The sequence below is a fragment of the Haliaeetus leucocephalus genome, unplaced genomic scaffold, assembly GCF_000737465.1.
Source record: "Haliaeetus leucocephalus isolate CR32 unplaced genomic scaffold, Haliaeetus_leucocephalus-4.0 Scaffold473, whole genome shotgun sequence".
Taxonomy (NCBI): domain Eukaryota; kingdom Metazoa; phylum Chordata; class Aves; order Accipitriformes; family Accipitridae; genus Haliaeetus; species Haliaeetus leucocephalus.
In genome coordinates this window covers 830,341-841,391 of record NW_010972909.1, presented here as the reverse complement: position 1 = coordinate 841,391, position 11,051 = coordinate 830,341, and positions in this window count along the sequence as shown.

Genomic DNA, 11,051 nt, shown 5'->3' with positions numbered 1-11,051 from the left:
CAGATGCCAGCAGAGATCATTCACCCCGGCAGGTGTCAGCTGTTCACTGCTGTGTTTTCAGCTATGGCAGCCGGAGGCTGTAGGCAGGGGTGGGCACGGCAGCCCCGAGCTGCCCCCCGCAGCAGCCAGCCCCTCGGGGGGGTCACAGAGCTGGGCCCTGGGAGATGGGACTCTCCAGAGGTTGCCTGCCCTGTCTGGTGGCTGCCGGCCACGGCTGGTAGCTGCCTCTTGGGGCCTGCGTTGGGCTGCTTGGCTCTCCTGCCTGCGCTCAGGAAAACTCAACCCTTCGCCTGTCAGGATGGGTTCAGCCGCCTCAGCAAGCTAGAGCTGTAAGTAGCTGGGACTGGTTTTTTTTTTCTTAATGGAGAAAACAGCCCTTTATGAGATTAGTCCCCTCAGCGTTTCTGTACCGGTCTGCCTGAGAACCAGGACCCACTCCCCAGCTTGCCGCCAGGGTGGCGGCAGCCCCAAGGAGCCATCTTGCCCCCACACAGCCACAGCAGCACCATCTTGCCTCAGCCGTCCCTTCGTGCCTGGGAACCAGGGTCCCTGCCAGCTTCCCTGCGGCCCCCGAGCTCTGCTTCACCCCCAGTTCTCCAAGAGATATCTGTATATTGAGCCCTGTTTTCTCTCAAACACCAGAAAAAGAGCCTCCTCCCGCCCCCGATACTGTCAAGTAGAAGCTGGTTATGCAGCAGCCGGGCACAGGGCCATGTCACCTTCAGCCCCTGGGCTGCCGGATTTTATAGGCCCAGAGCTAAAGGTGACAGCCATTGACGACCCTCTGGTGTCTCCAGCTGGAACTTGTTTCCCCATTTTGGAGAGGGGCATTTGGAAGGTGAGAGCAAAGTCAGATGATGAGATTGCTAGGTCTTACCAGGAGCTTGCTTAGCCTTCTCCACATGGAAGCTTATTTAAATATGTTTTAGCTTGTTATGGTTTACTTTTATGAGGAGAAGAAGGTGAGGCAATTTCTACTCTGCATGTATGCTACGCCTTTTCCCCTCCTCTTGTCTCTCACGTGAAGTTTCAAGCTCCTGGCAGAAAACACTGCAGTGCTGCAGGCACTCAAGGGAAAAAAAAACCAGGGACAAACCAAATGATTTTCCTCAGCCTTGCTCTTAGAAAGTGCTGAATTGCTTAAGTCTATTTTCTAGAGTATTTTTTAGCCTATTGCAAAATGTAAGCCAGAATGGTTAGATGTTGGGAAGATCGTAAAGTAGTTAAAGACTGGGTCCTTTAATGGAAAGTGGTGGAAAAACTTACCTGTATATATTATTATCAGTGCTATTATAAAAAAGATAACTCACAGAATAGAGACATGGTAGAAGTTCCAGATTACTTGTGAAGAAACTTCTGCCAGAAACAGTGAGCTTTTTTACCTGACTCCTATTTTCAGATGATCAGTAATAATGCGTAGTATGTACTGAAAATACACGCGCTTCTGCTATACATGAGCAAGCTTGGTATAGGTAATACACGAAGCTGATGCAGGATATAACTTGCCAAATCAAACTAGAACACTACCAGTAAAAAAATTTAAACGTCTCCTGGAGTTTTATCTTGTTAACTAAATGCATTTTAAAATTTTACTGGGTTGTCTGTTTTCCAACAGCTCAAAAGTGGTTTTAAAATTCTCCCAGAACCCACTGCTTCTCTAGGCGCAAATCCAGGACTTGCGGGATGAGTGCCCAGGGGGCATTGTAACCGAAACAATATACACTGGTTCAGCTATAGATGATTCAGTGTTGATAAGTCTTTGGAAATAATGACGTTAATATTCCATTGCTAAGAAAATTGTGCATAACATTGGGCATGTGCCAGGCATATGCAATACCCCAGGTTTCAAACACAGTGGAGGAATAAAAAAAGGAATATATGGGCTTGAAGTAATAAAATGTATGATATAATGTTTATCTTCAAGCAAATATCTTTTTCATCCTGGGGTGAAGTATCTTGAATAATGTAAGGGGGATCCTGCATTCCATTTATGTTATTTAACTCCATGCTAATAACCTGGTATATAAAGAATACAGTGGTTTGCAAAAATCAGTCTTTTCCAGGTATGGGATCTGGAGCTTTTCTCTGTTGTGTGGAGCAGATTCTGTGGTACCAAACAAAGCAACACTGTGCCATCCTACAGTCTGAGCCAGGTTTGCTCTCTGCAGAACAGATAGCACAAGGAGCTCTTGTCTTTACAAGAGACGATCTCAGTGCAATAAGGGCAACAGTATATACACAAGTAGTTCAACTCTCAATGCCTTGCATATCTTAATAGTTCCTAGGAACCATAGCTGTGTACTCAAGCAGAAATAATTCCCTTTATTGATGAACTCTGTGCAAAGTGCTTTATGACTTCTAGGACATTTAAGCATTGCTTGGGATAATGCCCTGCAGCCGAGGCATCCGTCAGATGGTCTTCAGAGAAAAGTAAGACCTATCATGCATTCTGATAATAATTGTTTGGAGGATGCACTTTGTATTGTAGTTTGTATGTGTGGCAGCTCTGCTGTATAGCTTATGTACTCTGTTCATACCGTATTTATTTTTAACTGTATAATTGTGCATTTGTGGGTAGTTTATTTCTGTATTACAAAACCAATACACACTTGGTTCCTGGTGTGTGTGTATGTGAGCATGTAAACAGTATCATATCATAAAATTTAGGTTGGAAGGAACCTCTGGAGCTCATCTAGGCTGGACTGTTGCATGGGGTTATTCCATCTCAGGCACAAGACCTGGCATTTGCCTCTGCTGAACTTCATGAGGTTCCTGTCAGTCATTTTTTCCAGCCTGTCAAAGTCCCTCTGAATAGTAGCCCTACCCCTCAGTATACTGATTGCTCACTCTAATTTGGGGTTGCTGAAAGCGTACTGCATCCCATCATCTGGGTTATTAATAAATATTTAGAGTTTGATGCCCTCATGTAATTTATTGGCAGCTTAATCTGCTAAAGCTATTGAAATATGCCCCGTATTGACATTCTCAGTGATAAGAAGGATAGGTGCTCTTCTCTCACCTTGTATAGCAGACAGACCTTCCAATCATCAGCAAAGACAGAATTCACCATGAATTTTCACAAACAGGAAAAAAAAACTGAAGGTAAAAAAAGAGTGAAATCTTAGATTCATGGAAGCCAATGGACATTTTGCCACTAGTTGTAGACATAATATTTTAGAACTTTAAAAATCCCAGCTAGCTCTTTTTAAAAACACCTACATGAAATTCAAATAATTTACTGTCTTCTACTGTGGCTTTCTTATGCACTGCACAGATTCTCCTACACAGTTTTTAACCTTGAGTAGATATATATCTGCAGATTTCCCTATTAACTGAGAACCTTTTAGACTTCTCTGGCAAAATTCTTTATTATCCAGGATCAGGTACTAATTAACAGTACACAGGTAGACTTTGTGTGTCATTTAGTTCAAAATGGTCTAAGTAGTTAGCACCTAAAAGCGCTAGAGAAACAAACTAACAAGACTGCAGGTACAAACTTCCAAGGCAATATTTGGAACTATCAGAGTTTCTTGAAGCCTAAGAAATACTACAGTGCCTTCTTTCACTTTTTTCTCCTGGGTCTAAAACCAGTTCCTCCGCTTGAAATAAAACATATTGGCCTCTGTTATTCTGTTGGTGGTATAGAAACTTGTACTAGCATGATGTTAGGGTATATCTACATGAACGAGTGTAGTCAAGATTTTTGCTTGCAAATGTAGTCTGAGCTGGCCTGCCACCAGCCATATCTGGTTCTGGGACTGTGAATTAGCTGGGAAATAGGACATACCATCACAGGTTCAGAGCTGTGCTAGCGTGGCTACCTGTCTTCCAAAGGACCAAGTTCCAGTGCAGCACAGGAATGCAGAAGCAAAGGTCTGCACACGTGCGTGTGGAGGTTATCATCCACACACCATGGTTCAGTAACAGTTTGTGTTCACTTTGAATACACGTGGACTATTAAATGAGGGGGATGTGATGTAGAATAAAGCCTCAACTGCAACAGAAAATTAGATTGCTTTGATCTTCCCATAAAGTCACAGAGTACAACTTAGATTGTTTTAATCTTTCTAGAAAGTTACAGAACACAACTTGCCTCACATTAGGCCTCAAAAAACTCTTAAAGGTGCTTGTAGTTAATTATGTGCAAGGGAAAAGTTAGGCTGCATCAATAACATACACTCTTTCCTTCAGGTGATCAACCTTTTCAGAGTCACAGTTTAGGTGTCTCTACTGTTCAAAAAGTCTCAGTTCTCGGGAACTGCAGTGGCATCTCACTACTGAAAGAAGGGGCTTGAGCACCCCTCGCTTCCTCTCCACATCAAACACACCTTCACCAGCTCAGTCCCTCTTATCCATTGGCTTGATAACAGCTTACTTCTAGGTCTCAGTAATATTACTGTGTATACATTCCTTATCTATAATAATCTTGTTGTCTTACCTTACATTATTTTTCTTTTGCTGTGCCCTATTTCTGTTTGCCTTCTGTGGGAGAAAGCCTTCTCTTTTCATCAGCTTTGCAGTTTTCTCAGCTAAGTCACGTATTCTGTGACAGTTTTTAAGCGACTAAGAGCCAGCTCTGCCTTTGCCATCGGACGGCAGAGCTCAGGCCTAGGTTTTAAGTGGCGTGAGAACCACCGAGGTGCTCCTGCCTTGCTACATTCAGCACCAGCATTACAAAACCTCTGCTGCGTGGCAGCAGTCACACCACCCAGGGCAGCGCCCGGGCTCCCAGCGCACGGAGCAGGGGTCCCGCAGGCAATATGCTGGCTCCGTCTGTTGGCACTGACATCACGGTCCTGCCTGGGTTTGGCTTGTCCAAATCTCTGTGCTGGCACCTCCCACACCCAAATGTTGGGTTAGTCTCAGAAATAGAGAATGCACCTTCCTTCCTGCAGACTCTAAAATGCATATTTACGCATCTGAGCGGACTGTATTTTTCACGTCGTGTGTGAGTAAATCTTTGCCATCCATAGGTTCCACCACTCCTCTGATTCCAGATCAGTGCTACGAGTGTCAGTTGTACCTTTGGCTTTGGATGAGCCTCCCTGCCCTCACCACCAAGGAAATAAATCATCTGGGCACTCCAGGGCTAATCTTCAGGTTTTCTTTAGCAAACAGAAGGCAGTATCAAGACTTGTCATAGATGGCTAAAACTGACCCATCACCTGTGGTTTGACCGCATTATAGGAGAGTTCAGATGTTCTCTATACTATGATTTTAAAATGTATCTGTATCTAAAATTTTTAGTAACAGCCAACTTCTGCTTCACCCACGCCTTTGCCAAGCTTTATGCTATGGCAGATGCTACCAGCTGGGATACAGTGCTTGTCAAAGCTGCTTTTCAATCACTATTTTCCTAAATACTCTCAGACTCTCTCACACATAACAAGTATGCTTCCTAGAGTACTGACTGGGGACACCCACAGTGTGAATATGCAGTTTCATCCACAGAAGAACTTTTGCTTGTAAATATGGTTTCATAGGATTAAAAAAAAAAAAAATATATATATAGCCCACTTTAAAATAGGTGTAACTCTCAAGTATTGAGCAGGTCTAGTTGAATTTAGAAAGTATATAGAAGGTACTAAAAAATTCTTATTAAATGTTTTATGATGTGATTTTGGCTTCTTTAATAATTCACCTTTACAAGCAAATTATTTTAATCTTTTTTTTTTTATTAAAGAACAGTCTTTCTTTCAAACAAGATTCAGTGTTATTGCAATTTGAATTAGGATGTATTTGTGGTTATCTTTAGCTTATGAACATCACTCATTTTTACTTGACACTCAAAGTAATGGCCGGGGGGGGAAGAAAAACTGGAATGTGAGAAGTAGGAAAAGAATTCACATTTGTTGAAAACCCAAATGTTATAATTTATCAAGACCATAAAAAGTAGATAATTGTGCATTTTTCAGCTAAAAATGTGAATGCCTAGTGAGAATCTGAGTAGTGAAATAGTAAATTGTAAATAATGGTATCGGTAGATACAAGACAACTTTGCTAATAGATCACTGTTAATATATTTCAGGTGTATAGCTTGTGGGTTGTTTTGGTTTTTTTATTTCAGCAAAAGTGTAAGCTAAATTAGCATTGTATTTATGGCTTTTAAATCAGTCAGCACATTCCATGGAGTGCTGCAGAGCTCTCTTTCCCCAATATAGGCTAGAAGAGGACTCTTTTCCTCGGTATGGGTTATCTGAGAACTACAGCTACGTTTCTATTAGCATAATTCTTTTTTATTTCTTATTGTGGGTTGTTATGCACTTTGATATACCATTGTCATTTTATGAAAGTAATCACCAATTACTGTCTTTAGCTAATTCTTAGGTATTGGAAAAGTTCATTTTCTGAAAGATAAAAACCAGAAAGAGATTAATTTTAAGTCCACTGCATGTGTACAGAATGTTTTCTGTATGAATTCAATAGGCTTTGGATCAACTCCAAAGTAGTAGTCTGTGCTTAAACATGTGAGGTCCCATTGAATTCAATGGGCCTTTCATGGGTTGGACTGAGAATAGAATTCAAGTGAGAATGGTCAATTGAAGTTGAGGGCAATTTCTGTAATTTCTACTTAATTATAGACAATACATTATATGAAAGTTATTACAGAATTTTGCAGAGGCTTGGTATATTGTTATTTTAGTCACTCAGGCATCACCATAACAATTTGCAACATTGCTTTCTTTTGCAAAAATTAGTTAGCATCTTTCCTCCTTGAGATCACAGCAGAAGCTTTTTAGATGCAACTGTTACAAGATCAAAATAAATTCTAATCACTGAGATTAGATCTGCAACCAGCAAAACTATTGCAGGTGAAAACTAATCAGTTATGTGAGCAGTCTAGGTAGCCTCTGCCAAAATATTTCAAGTGGTAATGGACACAGAAGGTTTAGGAGATTAAATGATACTGTAATTTGGCACAAGAAGCAGGCAACTCCTCAGGTCATCTCCAGCATAGCTGTAAGTCTGGATCTGGAGATGGGCTGAGGCCTGCAGCTCTCAAGTATTAGTAAGGAGCCTGCAGAGCTGAGTTAGCAGAATAACTGATGTTCAGGTACTCTGAAGATCAGACACCACTACAGTGTATCATAAATTGTCGTACTGCTATGAAATATTAGATTTGAATCTATAAGGCAGATGACCTTTGACTCAAGGCTATAAATAGAATGTCAAAGGATACATACCCAGGATAGTATGCTCATAGTTGGCTATTACACATCATATATGTATATGTTGAGATGCAAAGTCCAGTCTGTCTGTCAGAAGTTCTCAAAAAATTAGAAGTTATGCCTTCTCCTATATTACTATCTCAATTAACAGCAAGTTTTCTATTATGCCTCAGAGGACATTAATTAAAGGTTCAAAGTAATCATCACTGTTCATCTTGGGCTTAGAGATTTGATTTGGCTCATGTCTTCCGTAAGGACTTGAGGTAAACACTGTTACTGCACACACTTCATAAATTGCACATCTTCACTACCCAGTTTGCATTATTTCTAATTATTTATGCTACCTACATGATATACTACTCTTTACATCACGTTATTTTCAAAATCAGTTCTGTTATATTTGCAGTTCCTACTATCTGGAAGTAAATCATGATTTGGCTGCTTTATGGTTTGGTTTGGTTTTTTTTACTTTCAAGAGATGTTGCTACAAATAAGCCAAACAACAGGAAGCATCTAACAACAAAAAGCAGAATGGCACTCACTGATGTTCTTGCCACTTCGCCTTCAAATGACCCATCCTATGTGAAACTTACCACTAAAAAGCAAAAAAAAACCCCAGACCCTAAAACTACAAGACATTAAAGAAAGTGCAGCGGATTTTCAAAGTTGCCTTTTTTGGTTCTGTATCTGAGAGTAAGAATATAAACAGTATTTAAAAATCTAAATATAAGATTTTATATTGTCCTGGTTTCAGCTGGGATAGAGTTAACTGTCTTCCTAGTAGCTGGTACAGTGCTATGTTTTGAGTTCAGTATGTGAAGAATGTTGATAACACTGATGTTTTCAGTTGTTGCTCAGTAGTGTTTAGACTATAGTCAAGGATTTTTCAGCTTCTCATCCCCAGCCAGTGAGAAAGCTGTAGGGGCACAAGAAGTTGGCACAGGACACAGCCAGCTGACCCAAACTGGCCAACGGTGTATTCCATACCATGGGATGTCACATCTAGTATAGGAACTGGGGGGAGTGGGGGCAGGGGAATCGCCGCTCGGGGACTAACTGGGTGTTGATCGGCAGGTGGTGAGCAATTGCCCTGCACGTCATTTGTACATTCCAATCCTTTTATTATTGCTGTTGTCATTTTATTAGTATTATCATTATTAGTTTCTTCTTTTCTGTTCTACTAAACTGTTCTTATCTCAACCCATGAGTTTTATTTATTTTCCTGATTTTCTCTGCCATCCCACTGGGGGGGGGGAGGAGCGAGTGAGCGGCTGTGTGGTGCTTAGTTGCTGGCTGGGGTTAAACCATGACATATATGGATTTAAACACTCATGCATTCAGACTCATTGCAGTTTAGCTGAAGGTATGTCTTTAGATTAACTATGTCAGCTACAGAAATTAAGTTCAGTAAGACTGGACTCAGTCAATGCAGCAAGGACTCAGGGTTATTTTAGTAAAATTAGATGTAAATTGATCTAAGACTACTTTCATTAAGATATTGCAATGGATTGATTAAGTTTTATAGTCTGTATAATTAAGCCAATGTAATATATTGCCTGCAGGTAAGCTTTTAGATGTCTTAAGAAAAATGTTAAATCAATAAAGTATTGAACCAAAACAGATTTTTCTTATCTCTAGAACAATTACACTACAGAGTTCTAAGGGAATTCTACTATGATAGAAAAATTTGCCACATATATACGTACATATATGTGTGTGTGTTATGCAAGTTTAGTTTCTGTGTATCAACCCTTTGGAGCAATATTGCCCAGATGCAGAAGCCGTTTTGAACTTCTGTATATTTTTGTCAGTGCTCACCCTTCAGTCCTGCCCTTCACTGTCTTGGGTCTGCAGGTTCCCTGGGCACAGGACACCTCTTGAGCCCATGAAGTTCTCCAGCTCTCACCTTCCTTCTACATTGTTCCACAGCTCTTCTCTCTCTGGCTACATTTACATGATGAGGCACGTGTTTTCTAGGACACACTCATGTTCCCTCATCCCACACACTGGAGAACTGGCAAGGCACAGTGCAGCCCTCTGAGAAGTCTTTTTTCCTGTAGAAATGAAAGATGGGAAGAGTAGATGGGTATTGGTCTCACCTCAACATAGAGCAGGATGTAGCTGGGCCTTACAATTTAGACAGAGGCTATTGCCTGTGAACAAGGAAGACCAGAAAAGAGAAGGCTGACTCCTAAAAGGCCTCTACATTTGATCTAAGCTGCAGTGAGAGCTGTGGTGCAGACTGTAAAATGTTGATTTAGCTCATACTGGCTTGGGTGGGCAGGAATCAATGCCAGCTATCAGTGCAGCTTTAACCACCAGCTACAAACATACTAATAAGCAGGATCAAATTATGAACCTGAGCTCTGCCCCATGGTTGTCCATACTGTTCTACTGCCAGGCTAGTTCCCGGCAGAGTTTTGGTTTATGACAACAAGCACTCTCAAAATCAATGTCCAGACAGAACTGGGTGACAGGACTGGGTGACACCCAGGTGCCATTCCCCACAACAGTATGGACAATGCCCCTCTGTTTCAAGAGGAAAGTGTTTAGCCAGGTGGAAGTAAGCCATGCTGTGTCACTTGCTGTGAAGGTCAAAGAAAGGGCTGTGATCTGTTTTATTTACCAGTGTGGATGTAGCCAGGGATCTGACTCAGTTTGGAAAATAAATGTTGCCATTTGAATATAGTACATATGTCAACAGTTATGCGAAATGAATTGTAAAAGAGCAGTAGAAATTTTGCCAGGTTATTGTTTAGAGAAAGGTTTCAGTACTGGGTGTGTCTACTGCAAGGTAAGAGCAAATAAAGAGAATTGATGAGAACAGCTGAACGATTACATTATGATCTTAAAGACTGGGCAATATGTGTGAGTATTGTAGCTCCTTCATCCAAAATAAAGAACTTAACCATGGGAAAGACCAAAAAGAGTACAAAGAGTCACTTTAGTAGAGTCTTATGAAATTAGCATACTGTATTTGTTTTATTCATTAGCTCTGCATTATGTTTTTTTCTATATTTTATGTCTATATATTATGTTCTATTTATTATGTCACTCCAATCCAAACAGTAATGAATATTGTTTTAATAGAGGGAGACTGAAAAGGGCAGGAGCATGTGATATCAGTCATTGGAAAAATCTAGATCAAAGCCCTCCACAGGATTCGATTTACCATTGTTCAGAGGAAGGAGTTTTGGAAACAGAATTTGGGTTAGATTTGTCACTACTTCTTATCCTCTTAAGAAATGTTTATTTTTACTTTCAAACTTACCCTAAATCTGTACCTGTGCTTCTGAGTTTATCCTAAATATGGCCACTCAATCCATTTTTAGGTTATCCATTTAAATGGAGCCCTTTCATTACTCTACCAGCAAGACAATTTAAGAGTCTGGTCTAAAGCCATCCATCATAAGAAAGACTCCTATAGGCTTTAGTGTGTTTGGAATTAGGCTGTAAATCTCACACCCTTAAAATTGGAAACTGTTATTCATCGTATTTGGCAAAAGGGAGAGGTTTGTGAAGCTAATGCATTACATTCTGGATAGAATTTAGACATACTTGAAATGGTGCAACATAAAAAACAATTCATATCCTAGTCACATAATGCTCATGTATTACTGAGTGTTCAGATATCAATTTGTGACTGTAGACAAGAAAACATCTCTTTGCTTTTAAGAATGAACTGTCTCTGTTACTATCAGTTCTGCTGTACTTTTTTTAAAGTTACTGCCTATGGACTAGTCGTTCTTATAATTCTCCAGTACATCTCCTAGTTCTACGTAAGGATAGAATGCAATCAGGAAAAGATGTTTTAGTTTTAGGCACGTAGGTAACCCCTGTCCACCACAAAACCTTGTACCTTCCTATCATTGGTACTAGCGT